The sequence below is a fragment of the Pinus tabuliformis genome, chromosome 2_2, assembly GCF_031772625.1.
Source record: "Pinus tabuliformis cultivar Carrire ecotype Pingquan chromosome 2_2, CPIR1, whole genome shotgun sequence".
Classification (NCBI taxonomy): Eukaryota; Viridiplantae; Streptophyta; class Pinopsida; order Pinales; family Pinaceae; genus Pinus; species Pinus tabuliformis.
The window spans coordinates 845,081,914-845,098,024 of NC_142300.1; positions in this window are offsets into that span (position 1 = coordinate 845,081,914).

A 16,111-nucleotide genomic window follows, 5' to 3' on the forward strand; every position below is an offset into this window, starting at 1 on the left:
AGGGGGACCTATCCACAAGTTTCCAAGTCAGCTTATTTTTGAATATTTCTAGCCTCTCTTTCTAGCAGCTCTTCACTAGTAATTTCCTCTTCTAGGGTGCCCTCTTTCCAGATCAATGCATTGGCATACTGCTCAATCTCAGGCAGCCTCATATGTGAATAGGTACCCAATTTGTATTTTATCCTCCTGAGGGAAACAAAATGATTGGGGTCATAGGGTATCCACTCAAAACTAGTTTGCAGTTTGAGGGCCTCTAGGATACTATTTGCCTCTTTCCATCCCTCCTCTCTTTTGTTATATAGGAAAGGGCCCAGCTGGCTCCTTACCTTCAACTGCGACTTCTTGTTCTTACTTTGGAAGTGGAGGTAATCGGCATTCCCAAATTGCCTGAAGTATTCTAGGGCAAAAAGTCTCATAGGGACATACCTTGGCAGCCTGTAAGGCTTCAACTCACAGCCATATACTCTGATCACTGTGTGGTGTTGGTAAAAGTACCAATTACCAATGCTGTAGGTTTTGGAGAGAGGGAGAATTCTCCTCATGTCATCAGTTAACCTTGGAGTAGAAACACCATACAATAATGTCATAGCTGGATGAATGAACAAGTCTATGAACTCACAGTATGTGTATGGTGATACAGAGGTACAATGAAAAACTGAGGTCCAAAACACAACTGACCTTGGATTCCCCTGGGCATTAGCTTGTTTCAGGGGAATGAGGAAGCTGCCTGGTTGATAAAACAAGAATAGATGGTAAATGAATGAAGTGTATCTGAACAGTCTTTCCCTTTGCAGATTCATTAGCTGGTCATGGATCCTATCTGCAATATATGTGGCATAGTCATAATGTACAGCTGGAGGCTTTCCAGGAGAGAATATAGACAGCATTGCCATTATACTATCATCCACATCCTCCACTCCCCTGAACCCTAGGACATAGCTGATCAAATCCACTAGCATTCTGCCCAATTCATTTAAGTATGCATATCCAATAGGAGGAGTTCTGATGGCTTCAGAGCTTGGTTGTATGAACAGCTGATTGATTTTGATGATCTGGTCATTTGACAACTTAGTCCCCTTCTTTATCAAGTTCTGCATGTAGAGGGGGGTCAATGGTTTTGCAATGTGGAAATGCAGCATCTCATTTATGCTCTCTGGGGTGATATGGAACAGAATTGAGCCTGTGGGGCTGAGAACAGCTCTTTGGCATGGATCATAGTACTCCTGGCATCTGTGGATCAATTCTGGCATAGGATTTACCTGGGGGAGGTTGTAGATGGGCAAGTTTGAGTCCCAAATCCCTAGGATATCAGCTCCACTAAGGTGCTGGGCTTTCAACTCATTTAGCAACTGAATATTATATTTAGAGCCTAATGGAAAATAGTCTAACATATGATAATCCATATCTCCCAGAGCTTTCCATTCTAACTCCCTGTGAGGGGCATTGAGAGGCTTGATGTTCAGTGCAATTGGAGTTTCCATGGTGTATTAAGCTTCTGACTTGCAGGTGCACTGGTTGAAGTAAGCAGAACCACACAGAGGTGATTCCGTACAATGAAAGTGTGAATTTTAGGGACCAAAGGGTGAATTGAGCACACAACAATTGTAATACTGTTTAACAGATTGATAAAAACAAATAGCAGGGCCGACCAGAACTTTTCTGTGGTGAATTTAGCCAGCAGAGGTTTCTAGCTCACGATTGCGCAAGCTACCTGTGAATTCAAGTTGTTTCAGTCAAATGCAGGTTTCGTAAACTGTTCGTTGCCTTACCAGAGGGAAATAGGCACAGGTTACTGGATACTAGACGGTGAATTCAGTGTTTTAACACTCCCTTAACAGTTTGTTTGCAGAAATTTGGATAAAAACCAGGTGCAGAGAATAATTTCGAGAAATACCTTGCAGATTGCTACTGACAGTTGCAAATGCAGGTACGACGGAGGCGCCCGTGGTTTGGAGTCGAACAGTGCACGTTGGCATTGGTCGGGTCCCTAAATTCATGCAGGAAAAACAACAGTCTCTTTCGGCAAAAGTAGAAAAAACACGAAATTTTGGCCTAAAAATAGATTTTTGGCAATATTGGCGCGTTTTTTGGGATGACGTCAGCATGATGTCATCGGGTGGGGTCGGAGTCGGATGACGTCAGCATGACGTCACCAGTGATGTGGCAGGTCCTGGTTGGTCCATGGATATGTTGAAGTGGCGGGCATGTCAGCGAAGGGACGGACGAATGAGGTGATGCGACGGCGGGGTGGCGGCGACGTGGCTATGACGTGGGCATGACATGGGACCAGCAAAACCGGGCGGTAAGTGAAACAGTGGTAACGGTTTTCTCGGACAGATTACAATACGGCCCCGGTTTTTTCAGAGGCCGCTCCGAGAGACTGAGAAGGTGACGCGTGGCCGAGGACTGACGTAACCCTTCGTCAGTTTCTCGGGCGCTAACTGTCGGGCATGGGGACCAACCCGATATGCATAAGGGCCGTCCGATCAGAGGCGCTCGATCGGACGACTGACGGGTTGATGAAGTGATCGAGCGATACGGAAGGGGGGCGGGATTTAAAAATATATTTTTTGGGATGCGCGCTTGGTGGAAGACCATCGGGGTATGGTGTTTTGTAAGGTTTTTTCAATGTATTTTGAAAAATCAAATATGCGCGCCGAAACTTTGGATAAGTGCCAAAAGGTGGGTTTTTTGGGTTTTTTCATAATTTGAAAGGGGGATATGGGTAGGAGGGGTTTTTTGCAAGGTTCTTTCTTTACAAACAAAGGCTTAATGAGTGGAATGACTTCAAAGAAGGGAGAGGGGTGAGGTTTAGGTTCATCAAAGTGACCAGATGCCAATTTGATCCCTGACAGAGGATTTATTGGCTATAATGCCAAGGGGAGGGATATTTATACAAAATTTGGGGTTTATACACCATGGTGTTAATAATAGTAGGGGAAAGGTAACATAGGGGAATTACATAGTAGAGTTAGAGTTAATATGGGGGGAAATGTGAATGAGGGGAGGAATTACTAAGTTTATTTGAAACTTACTTAGTTTTAGGGAGTAGATCAAAATGAAAAGAATTTTTAGACAAGAAATGTGGCTTTTCAATGAATAAAACCACCATCAAACCTCAAGTTTTCTAAGCAACTCAATTGATGAGGGGATGTTAGTAATGAGTGGGAAAAGGGATAATTGGGAAGTTAGACATGCTTCTTTGTTTTTCTTTTCTCATCTTGACCATCAAGGTCAAATCTGAAATGAATACCACTTCTGCAACCCCATCTACTTACCCAGCTATTTTGCCTATCATTTTTTGTTTCTTCTTGAAGGGTGCATTTAGGCTTGCAGACCCTTACTTGCCTTTTCCTTTCTTTGGCTTTTTCTTTTGTTTTTCTATCTACTTCTGCCCTTATTTCTTCCAAGGTCCCATATTAAGCTGTTGGGAGCCTTTTCTTCTCTACCTGAACTACTTGTCTGCCAAGATTAAACAGTTTGGACAGACTCCTTTCTCTATTCTACAACTGAAAATTTAAAACATGACATGATCCAGCTTAGACTGTTGGACCATCCATCAAAATTTGAGTCCCCATCAAGCTATAAGCACAGATTGTATTCTTATGGAAATATGTAGTCTTTGCATCATCAAAGCAGAGCATATTTGGACCTTTTCATTGCCAATCATGAAATATGAAACCTATTGGTATAGGTAGCTAACATAAGGATGGGAAGAAGAAGTAAAAAGGGGGAAAATATAAAATACAGAAGCCACAATACATCAGTGAAAAGACCCTAGCAACCACTGCAACAGTGATGGCCATATAGAGGAGAAGTGTTGGAAGTTGCATCCAAGATAAACCTGAAGAACAAGAAGAAAGATAATAAGAAGAAGAATCTCATGGCCATTGATTCAAGCAACCAAGTTGAAAGTAGGTCAGAGGTGGATGATAAGATTATATGTACATCAATGCAGAAGGAGGTGAATCTATGTAGCCTTCAGCAACATGAAGAGAAAGAAATTACCAAACTCTTCGATGTAAAGATACAGGTCAAGAAGACGAACATTGATGCTCTGTTTGACTCAAGATTGTAGGAAAATCTCATTGCAGCGGATATGGTCAAGAAGTTGGGTCTAGAAGTTCGTGATCATCTAAACGCATATCCACTAGGATGGGTACATAAGGATGCAGAGATGAAGGTAACAAAACAATGTAAAATTAGATTTTCTATCAGTGTTGATTTTATTGATGAAGTAGATCTGGATGTGGTTCCCTTGATGTATGTGGAGTCGTGTTTGGGAGTCCATACATGTACATGCGTGATGCAATATTTATGAGGAGAGATAACTAGTATTGGATCATCAAGGATGGGAAATAATTCATCATCAACGTGCACAAAGACAAGTCGAAAATTCCACTAGTAAGTTCCAACTAAGCCAAGAAATTCATCAATTCTAGCAAGAAGTATGTTTTATTGTTCTTAAGAGGAAATCAATTTGTAGAGGAGTCAATAAGAGGAAATGCATCCCTAGAGAATTGTACTAAGAAACAAAAAAAAACAATTGGAGGAGTTTTTATAGGAATACTAGGACATGTTCCGAGAGCCTAAGGGGCTGCCCCCTAAGAGAGAAGTGGAGCACAAGATCCAGCTATTGCCAGACTCCCCATTGCCAAATATTGGGCTATATAGGAAGTCTGTTATAGAAGCAAGTGAGTTGAAGAAACAACTGCAGTAGTTGTTGGAACAAGGTGTCATTCGATCGAGTACATCACCATGTGGGTCATCCATAATCATTGTGCCAAAGAAAGATGAGACTTTGAAGATGTGTATAGATTATAGGGCGTTGAATAAAATCAGTCTCAAGAACAGATACCCCCTGTCCAGGATAGTCGATCTGCTAGATCCGTTGCAGCAAGAAAAGTATTTCACCAAGCTATGCTTGAAGTCTAGATATCACCAGGTTCGAGTCAAAGAAGAAGATACATGGAAGACCGTCTTCAAAACTAGGTAAGGTTTGTATGAGTGGTTAGTTATGCCATTTGGCCTATGTAGTTCACAAACTACATTTATGATATTAATGAATGATGTAATGTTCCCTTTTATAGATTAATTTTTAATTTTCTATTTGGATGATATACTGGTATATAGTTGTTATGAAACCAGCTCACAAAAAGATAGTGGAAGCATTGTTTTGTGCTATTTCTATTATCCAACCAGATTGGATAAACGAAGCATTTGGTATCAGAGCTTTGGATTATAGGGTTTCGCTGCTCCAAATAGATCATCGTGGAATTTTCGCTATAAAAAATTTTCTGCGACGTTTCAGAAGCTACAAAAAAAACAAATTTGAGAAGACATCACGCTGAACCTCGGGTCCAAATTTCAGAGCTTTTCGCGCTATATTTGCCGAGATATGATCTGAGGAAGTTGGTCTTTTTACAAACTCCTGAATTACATTCCAAACAGATGACCTGGAGAAAATCGTCATAAGATTCTCTCTGAGCATTGGATTGAAATTTCATAAGAAGTTACAAAAAGAGGACGGACTGTAGTTTCTTGTAGATATTTTTCAGAGCCAAAGGTAGAAACAATGACTCGTGGCACGTCGTACAAGTTTGCTCTAATGAACTAGTCTATAATCAAGTCACTGTGGGAGATTGCGTATAACTCTTCCTTGGAGAATCCAATTTGGGTTAGACTGGTGGCATTGGAAAGAGGAAACATAGGGCTACTTCAGGTTGCAATTTCAGAACTGGATGATCAGAAAATACAGAGATACATCGGAGGAAATATCGAGGTCCTACAAAGTGAAAAAAGGTGTGTAGATTTTTTTAAATTTTTGCTTAAGCTTGGTTTGAAAAATTATTTTGGAGGAATTCAAAGGGCATAGTAGAGCATTATTATTGGTAACTGATGCCCCGAGGAAAGAAAATGCAAACACCTAGTAAGCAACTTGAAAGCTCTAGCATGACTCATGAAGAAGAGGAAGAAATGCTACATGATATATCAAAATTACAAGAACAAGTGTGTCACTCTCACAAAAGCTAACAGAAGCTAAGATAAATGGCGTGAAAGCTAAGATGAATGGCATGGAAGATAAGATGGACAACTTGAAGATAGATTTGAACACAAATTTGAAGAAAGGCATGGTTGATTTGAAGAAAAAATTGACAATTTTCTACAAGAAATACTTACTAATGGTGAAAAGGTAGTAAAGGAAACTCATGATGCGAACAAAAGAAATGTTAATCATGATTTCTTAGACTCTAATGTGGGATCGAAGACCCACCATATTCCAAAAATCGATATGAGGAAGTTTGATGGCAAGGATCCCGCAACATGGATATTACAAATGGAGCAATTTTTCGATCTCAATAATGTGCAAAACACACAAAAGGTATGTATTGCAACTTTATATTTGGAACCAAATCAGTTTGTATGGTATCAATGGCTTTGCTCTCGTAAACAAATTATCACTTAGGCAATTTTTACAGAAGAATTGATAGCACATTATGAGGATACAAAAAGCAACACTTTTTTTAGCTAATTGATAAGTCTCAAACAAAAGGGTTCAATAATGGTGCACATTGAGGACTTCCAAAAATTGAACATAAGGGTAAAAAATATTCCAGAGGAGCATAGGATTGATATGTTCATAGGGACTTTAAAGGATAATATCCAACATGATGTTCGCCTTTGGGAACCTGATTCATTAGAGAAGGCATTCAGGTTAGCAAGAAAAATGGAAAGCAAAATTATGGCAACCAAGAAGCATAACACTCACAACTATAAAGATGGAAGTGTGGTTGCCCCTAGTCTTCCACAACCTATAAGGTTGACACCACAACAATTGGAAGAAAAAAGAGCAAAAGGGTTTTGTTATAGTTGTGATAGCAAATACACTAGAGGTCGTAAGTGTGCTGAAAAGAAATTATTCTACATAGATTGTGAAGAGGAAGAAGAAAAGGAGAAAGAAAGGTCAAAAGAAGAGGATATACTCCAGGAACAAAGCCTAGATAAAGAAGAAATGAATCTGACCATATCTTGTAATGTATTGGCGGGAATTACCGCTCCTAAAACCATCAAGATAGAAGGACAAATCAAGAAGAAAAAGGTAATAGTGTTGATTGATTCAGGAAGTACCCACAATTTGATTCATTGTAAGGTAGCAAAAGAATTGAATTGCTTCTTATATCCAGCACCAGAGTGTCAAGTGATGGTTGCAAATGGAGGAACAATAAATTGCTCTGGAAAGTGCCATAATATCAAGCTATCAATGGGAGAATATGTATTGACTAGCCCAATGCTTTCCATTCCAATGGGAGGTGATGATGTTGTACTAGGAGTCCAATGGCTACAATCCTTGGGCACAATAACTTTTAATTTTCAAGAACTTTTCATGAAATTTTCCGTGGAAGGAAAGGAAGTTGAATTAAGGGGTATTGCAGGGAAACCGAGAAAGATAATTAGCTCTAATACCAAATGTTATGAAACCAGCTCACAAAAAGATAGAAAATATAGATCAACGCCTTAGAATTCAGCCTCTTCGAGGGGGCAACCTCCTTTGCATTACATAAATGAACAATTCTTGGATGATACAAATGACAAGACCTTCTTTCTATATATAGAAGTCTAAGGGGTCATAATATAATCAGAGCCGACATAACAATAATAATGTAAGGGCACAATAATTACAATAGTGGGCTTCTATGAGGCACAATAGTAACAATATGGGGACTGCATGGGTACAACAATATAATAATGGGTTGTACTAATAGCAATAAGGGGTTACACTAGTAGTATAGGGGCCTAACAATAGTTCTACCTAGGAGGAGCGTGTCTCACATTTATCGCAGGTGTTGGAAACATTGAAGAAGCACCAACTGCTAGAAAATCTTAAGAAGTGCGAGTTTGCACAACAGTCCTTGGCGTATTTGGGATATGTGATTACTGGAGGAGAATTGAAGATAGATCCTTCCATGATGGAGGCCATCATGAAATGGTTGGTGCCTACTCATGTTACTGAGGTTAGGAGTTTCACTGGAGCAGCACAGTACCTGAGGAAATTCATAGCCTCGTTTTCAGCGGTAGTAACACTGCTCCATGCCATAACAACTAGTGGCAAGAGTTTCTAGTGGGAAAAAGGGTAGAAGAAGGCTTTTGATGAGTTAAAGAAGAATATCAGCAAAGCACTAGCTCTAGCATTAAAAAAATTGCAACGACCCTTTGAAGTCGAGACAGATGTGAGTGCCTATGTTATGGGAGTTGTCTTGATGCAAGGAGGAAGGCCTATTTGCTACCATTCTGAAGCATTTCATGGGGTATTTTTTAACTACCCTACCTACGATAAGGAGCTTTATGCCATGGTGAAAGATGTGAAGAAGTGGAAGCACTATCTAATGGGAAAGGAGACAATAATCCACAGAGATCACTAGCTGTTACAATACTTGCAGGCCTAGAATAAGCTACCATAGACTAGGCACTACAAGTGAATGGGGTTTTTGACAAAAATTTCATTTGGTGATTAAGTATAAGAAGGATAGCAAAAAAAAGATGGTCGATATGCTTTCAAGACCACCCATATATAATATTACAACTTTGGGGACTCTTATGCACATGGATCCATTCACCCATGATGCATACAGAGAGGCATATTTAGCAGATGAGGACTTCAAGGAGGTGTATCAACAGTTGCAAAGTCAGAGTCATGGGAATGATGGCGACAACACCATTAACTATCATCTTCAGGTTGGGTTACTCTACAGGTTGGATAATCTATGTGTTATTAAAGGTGAGCGTTTACAGCTGATTAGAGAGGCTCACACCTCCACGGTTGCAGGACACTTTGGTGTAGGGAAGACCGTAGCTAACTTGTAGAGGTATGTGTATTGGCCCAAGATGCAAGAGAAAGTAGCTAGGTTCATAAGAGGATGTATGCTTTGTTGTACCAGTAAGCCTAGCAACAAAAAACATGGTCTGCATCATCCCTTAACTGTACCTACTCATCCTTGGGAAAGCATTTCCATGGACTTTGTGGGAGGTTTATCGACAACTAGGAAGGGACATGACTACCCATTCGTGGTATTTTTTAGATTCAGCAAAATGTGTTTTCTGATGCCTTGTAAAAGGACCATCAGCGAACAAGAAGAAGGAATCTTGTTCTTTGGATAGGGCTGTGTACACTTTAGGATACCAAGGAGCATCATTTCAAGCAGGGATACAATATTTCTCAATGCATTCTAGACTACATTGTGGAAGGAGATGGACACGAAGTTGAAGAGATCTACAACATTCCATCCACAGGCAGATGGGTAGACAAAAGTAGTCAATAGGACTTTGGTGCAAATTCTGAGGGGTTACAACCAGAAGCATCTAAAGACTTGTGATGAAAATCTGGTATATATACAACATTATTATAATATACGATTTTTGGATATTTTCCACCTTCTCCTTTGGATATTGCATATGGGTAGCAAGGAGGAGTGAAGGAAGACATTACAGGAGATGCTTTGAGGGCTGAAAAATTCATATAAAATATTAGGCTGATCCATCTATAGGTACAAGAAACAATGTAGAAGTCGAATGTGAAGTATAAGGCCAGGAATTATCAACACAGAATAGAGAAATCATTCAAGGTTCGAGACAAAGTATGGTTATTGTTGAACAAGAAGAGGTTGAAGGGGCCTGGTGAGAAAATCAAGTCTCTATGGTATGGTCCCTTTGAGATACTAGAAAAGGTATGTGATAATGCCTATCGACTCAGTTTACCACCATAAATGCACATTTGCTCAGTTGTAAATGTAGAGAATTTGAAACTCTGTGAGCCTTCCATACTAGATCAGTAAGAGGAACATGTCCTACCTTCTATGGAGGATTTTGAACCAGACACTCAAGAAGCGTTGACAAAAGATACAGTTTTACAGAAGAGGTCCATAACTACAAGACAAAGGAAACAAGACCTTTGGCATATTGGGTTGAAGGGACAACTTCCAAGAAAAGCTAAATGGTACACCAGAGAGAAGGTGGAGGAAAATTTTCCTCACCTCATTCAATAAAAGCTTTTGGGGACCAAAAGCCTCCCAAAATGGGGAGCTGTGATCTGAATTGGATCATTATACTTTTTTGTCATCCATCTTGATGAATTTGGAGTGGAAAAAGTAGAGGAATCAACTCACGGGACCGTTTTTATTGGTAGGACCCAGTTTGGCAAAACGGGTTCCGAAACCTTCTGGGACCATTTCGAGGCATCGAAAAAGGGGGGTAAAACTTTACTGCTAAAGTGGCGCACCTCTTCATGATATTCTAAACACAGAGAGATTTCCAACGACGTAAGAATTGCGTCAATTGGAGTTCGTATGCAAAAGTTATGCCACTCATAAGTTGACCTTTCTGTTTTCACACATATAGTTCGAGAGGATGCCGAGTTAGCCCCCATTATTCATGGAAAATGGGCTAGCCATGTGTTTGTGATGTAAAAGACTCTAGAAGAGTCTATTTTGTAACTCTATTTAAGAGTTTATGTAGTCAAACTTAACCACTAGTAGGCTATCAGATTGTGTTATAACCGGGCCACCGAGAGGAAGAGGCATTCCATTCTTTCGAGAGAATTTTGTTCCATAGTTGAGCAAAAATAGCCTGGAGAGATAGGAGGTAGACCACACAAAGAATATTTGTGCACTGTAGCAGCCCATGGGCCACATACATTACTTCTTCTTATCTACAACCATATTTCTAGACAAAGAAAGAGAGCGAAGTCACCTCACCTTCCAGTTTGGTTTTCTCCCGAAACGGTTTCCCAGAGAGCATATCTTGTGTATTATGCATGTGTGAGCTTATTTTGTCATTCTCTACTTTTTTGTTTGATTTAATTTTACATTCATGCACTAATTACAGTTAATTTTATAGATCTACAAATTAAATAAAATTGTAATAGTGTAGAATCTCAGATTTTTAATATAGTATTATCATATCTATTGTGACGAACTATCCAGTGGAATATCCACGACAGTTTACGGATCAAGCTAAGAGACTACTAAAAATGATGTTTTTTCTTGATTCCATTGGCACTGTAAGAAACCTCCAACACCTCCATTTTTCAGGTGCTTTGAGTTTGCAGATGCTTCCAGGAATTTACATCGATTTAAACATCTAGAGTTGGGAGGTTGTTGTAGTTTAACAATCTTGAACGGAACATTTGGAAATATTCTCACCCTTCAACAGATTTTTCGGGCTTTCGCAATGTCAAGGAATTTCCTCCCCAAATCGCACGTCAACAGTTCATAAACATTAGAAGTGTGTAAAACAAGATTAAAAAAGTTACCAAGAAATCTTGGAGATTAGATGCGTGTAAAACCATATTAAAAAAGTTGTCAAGCGATAGTTTTTAGGCATGTAAATCAGAAGTTCGGGAATTAGGAGGCGAGCCTTTGTTGGAAATGCTGCCAACACTGCTCAGTTGCCTGAACAACTTGAAGGAATCATGGATTTTTTATTGTTTGGAATTGAAATACTTCCCTGATTCGTTTGGACTAGTAACTCAATTGATGGCGTTGAACATTTGAAAATTGCTCGGTTGCCTAAACAACATGAAGGAATCGTTGTTTTTTTATTATTGGGAAATGAAATGCTTCACTGATTCCTTTGGACTATTAACTCAATTGATGGCGTTGAACATTTGGAAATGTGGGATATAATATGTACCACAAGATCTTATGGGGATGAAGAATCTTAAATTTTTTAGTGATCAAAGATTGTCCTCTGCTGGAACTTCCATTTAAAAAGGTTGAAGGAGAATTGTACTTCTTGGATGACAAATGCATACCTCACAACCTATTACGACTGGCACAAACACACGTGTTCAAGATTGCTAATTACTCCCTCCTGCAGAATTCGTTAAATCTAGAGAGTCAGTTAACTGATTTAGGTTGAGTCAAGCCAAGTTAAGTCATATTTTGGGTAAAGTCGAATTTAGTGTGTGGTTGCATGTAAAGTTATTTTGGGTGAGTTGTTAGTTGAAAAAGTTTAAATACTTCTCACCAGGTTCATTGTAATCATCAAGTTGTGTTATCAATTAAAGAACTCCAACTCGTGTTATTGTGTGTGTGATTTTTTTGTGTTTTTTTGTGCCTTTTCTCCTCTGCCTTTCCAGCAAATTGATATCAAAGCTGAGAAAAATCACAAGAACAATAAAAAGAAGGACAAATAAAAAGAAGGACCAGTAAAGAAGGCCAGCAATTTTTTTTTAAATTGCGTTGCGAAATCATTGCACTATTAAAGAATTAAAAGTATAGAGTGGATTCGAAATTCACACTTCACACTTCACACTTTGTTAGTGCAAAAACTATGATAATTTGGTCAAAACTTTCGTTTCGGTCAAATTTAAGTTGATTACGCAAGTTGGCTATGTCGGGGGTGCGCAAGCACAATGAGGTATTAAAACAATACACTCTCATCATTCCAAAGCTTTTTTCAAAAATAAAGTCACGAAGATTTTTTTTTGTGTTCCAAGATCAAAGAGTCACGTGGGTCATATTAAGTCATGTTAAACTTTTTTTTAAAAAGGTACGTGACACTTTTTAAACGATTTGGATTATAAAAAGTTTTATTAAAAAGGTTTGGCCATAAGAGTTATTAAAGGATTTTATAAAAAGGGTTTTTTTTTATAAAGTTTTGTTATATAATAAAGGATTTATTTAAAGTTTTTTAAAAGAGTTTTCTAAGAAGGGCTTTGTAAGGTTTATAAAGGGGGGGTTTTTGTTAAGAAGGGTTTTTAATATTGTTCGAAGAGAAATTTATTTTTAAGATTGTTTTATTTATTTTTATTTATAATTTTTTTTATTTATAGGGGAAGATTATGATGTGTTGGTCATTAAGATGGAGATCATGTTGAAGGCTTATTATGTTTGGAAATATGTCACGGATGGATTTTCAAAACCTAAAGATGAAGTAGCTAAATCATCCCTCCATAATGCAGAGAGGGAAAATGGAAGAAAGACAAAAAGAAGAATGCACAAGCGTTGCAGCTTATCAAGCAAGGAGTGGACCGAGCAATGTTCCAGAAAATTATGATCACGTCTTAAACAAAGAAATAATGGGAGACTTTGGTGACAAGTATAAAGGTATGGCCAAAGTAAATATCATTAAGTTGAAGAATACTAGAAGATATTTTGAAAATTTGCAAATGTAGGAAACAAAGGACATCAATTCATTCATGAATGGGGTCTCAACTGTGGTAAATCAGTTAAAAATTTATGGTGATGATATTAAACATCAAACACTTGTTGAGAAGGTCCTCATATCTTTATCTACCAAATTTGACGTTGTAGTAAAAGTCATAGAAGAAGCCAAGGATTTGGAAACATTGACATTTGATGAGTTGATGAGATCACTTCTATCCCTTGAGGGAAGGATAGACATAAATAAGGATTCCACTTGGAAACCACTTTTAAAAGTCAGGTTTCTATATTGAGAGACAAAGGTCGAGGAAAAGGTAAATCGAGAGGTAGAGGACAAGGAAGAAGACATGGTGTTCAAAGATATGGTAGAGAAGAGTGGGAACAAGAAAGTGGAAGAAATCACAGAAGCTTCAACAATAATCAAATAATTGACAAATGAAATGTGAGAAGTTATTATTGTAATAAATTTGGTCATTATGCTAATGATTGCAGGAAAAAGATAGTTGATCAAGGAAATAAGAGAGCTAATGTTACTATAGAGAATACTGACTCCATGTTCCTAGCTTTCCACATGACAAGAAACGAGAATATGGTTGCATATTTGGATCAATCTATGAAGACAAAGGTAAATTTGGGGACTGAAAAGGTTGTGGATGTATATGGCAAAGGAGTGGTTAAAACTTTGACCAAACTAGGGTAGCCGAAGACAATCTCAAAGGTATATTATGTCCCTGATCTCAAACATAATTTGATAAGTGTTGGTCAATTGATACAGATTGGATAAAAAGTTTTTTTTCAAGGACAAGAGTGTCTTATATATGACAAGCCTCCAAGAAAGAAACTAATAGCAAAGGTGCATATGCCGAGGAACATAATCTTTCCTCTAATCATGAATTACACTGATTAGGTAAGTTCTTTTACAGTTACATGTTCTAATGATTACTGGTTATGGCATTTTCAGTTTGGACACTTGCACTTCTCTAGCTTAAGATTGTTGCCGCAAAAACATATGGTTAGAGGATTACCCCCCATCAAAGAACCTGCTAGTACTTGTGAGTGTTGCATCTTGGGAAAGCAATATCGTGAAAGTTTTCCAAAGGGAGTTGCATACAGAGAAAAGAATCCACTAGATTTGGTTCATAAAGACTTATTTGGACCTACGTGGACACAGTTGATTGGATGAAGTTGCTACTTCCTCACTTTCATTTATGATTTTAGCAGAAAGACATGGGTTTACTTCCTAAAGCATAAGTTTGAAACTTTTGCAAAGTTCAAAGGTTTAGTTCCTGAAGCATAAGTCTGAAACTTTTTCAAAGTTCAAATAATTCGAAGCATAACAGAGAACCAAAGGGATCCTAAGATCAAGGTATTTAGGTTAAATCATGGTGAAGAATATGACTCGAAAGCATTCCATGATTACTGCAAACAACATGGAATTAGAAGGTAGTTTACAATCAGGTGCACACCATAGCAGAATGGTGTGGCAAAGAGAAAGAATAGAACCATTATGAATATGGCAAGGAGCATGCTGAAATGAAGAAACTTATCTAATGAGTATTGGGAAAAAGCAGTTGCATGCATTGTTTATGTGATAAACAAATCTCCTACAAAGAGTGTGGTGAACATAGTACTAGAAGAAGCATGGTCAGGTATGTCTTGAAACGTATCTCATCTCAAAGTGTTTGGATGTGTAGCCTATGCACACGTTCCTAAGGAGCTAAGAGTCAAGTTGGATGATAAAAGTGAAAAATGTATATTTATTGGTTATAGTGAGTAATCAAAAGCTTACAAATTTTATAACCCTATCACAAAGAAGACCCTAATCAACGGATATGTTATGTTCAAAGAACAAGAGTCATGGAATGGATGTATAGACAAAAAATTTGATGCACAAGTACCATTGATTGAAGAAGAGGATGTAGCAAAAAAGGAGCAGCAAGAATCACAGGAGAAGAAACCAAACAAAATCGCACCAGCAAGGACTCCAAGATATTCTGAACAACATGGATCTTCAAGTAGATCAACAGATCAGAAGTCTCCTAGCAATTAATCAGGTGATGAATCACATAATAGTACGAGAAAAATGAGAATTTTGAAAGATATTTATGATGATTTGGATGTTAGCTCAAACTTTGCATTGTTGTCATTCCAACCTTCCTCGTTTGAACAAGCTATTAGAGATGAAAATTGGGTGCAAGCCATGGGTGAATAAATTGAAGCTATTGAAAAGAATGATACATAAGATTTGGTTGATTTTCCAAAATATAAAATTATCATTGGTGTGAAATGGGTGTATAAGACAAAGTTGAAAGAGAAAATAGAAATTGACATATTTAAAGCAAGACTTGTAGAAAAAGGGTTCTCAAAGCAACCGAGAATAGATTTTGGAGAAATGTTTGCTCTGGTAGCCCAATTGGATACTATAAGAGAAGTTTTAGCCACAATAACTCAGAACAAGCATAAAGTATATCAAATGGATGTCAATCAATATTCTTGAATGGAATTATATAAGAATAAATTTATGTGCAACATTGTTCGGGATATGAAGTCGAAAGACAAGAAGACAAAGTTTACAGGTTGAAGAAAAATCTCTATGGAATCAAGTAAGCACCTAGAGCTTGGTATAGAAGAATTGAAAGCTACATGATCAAGAATGGATTTTGCAAAAGAAACATTGAGCCTACCTTGTACACAAAGTTAAATGAGCATGGATAGATTTTTATTGTTTATTTATATGTTGATGACATGATTTATACAGATGATCTTGAATTGGATGAATTTAAAGCAGCCATAAAGAAAGAATTTGAGATGACAGATCTTGGTCTTATGAAATACTTTCTTGGCATAGAAGTTGAGAAATCTAAAAAAAGAATTTTTATTTGTCAAAATAAATATGCTAAATATTTGCTGAAAAGATTTGGGATGGAAAATTGTAAACCTGCCCGTAAAGT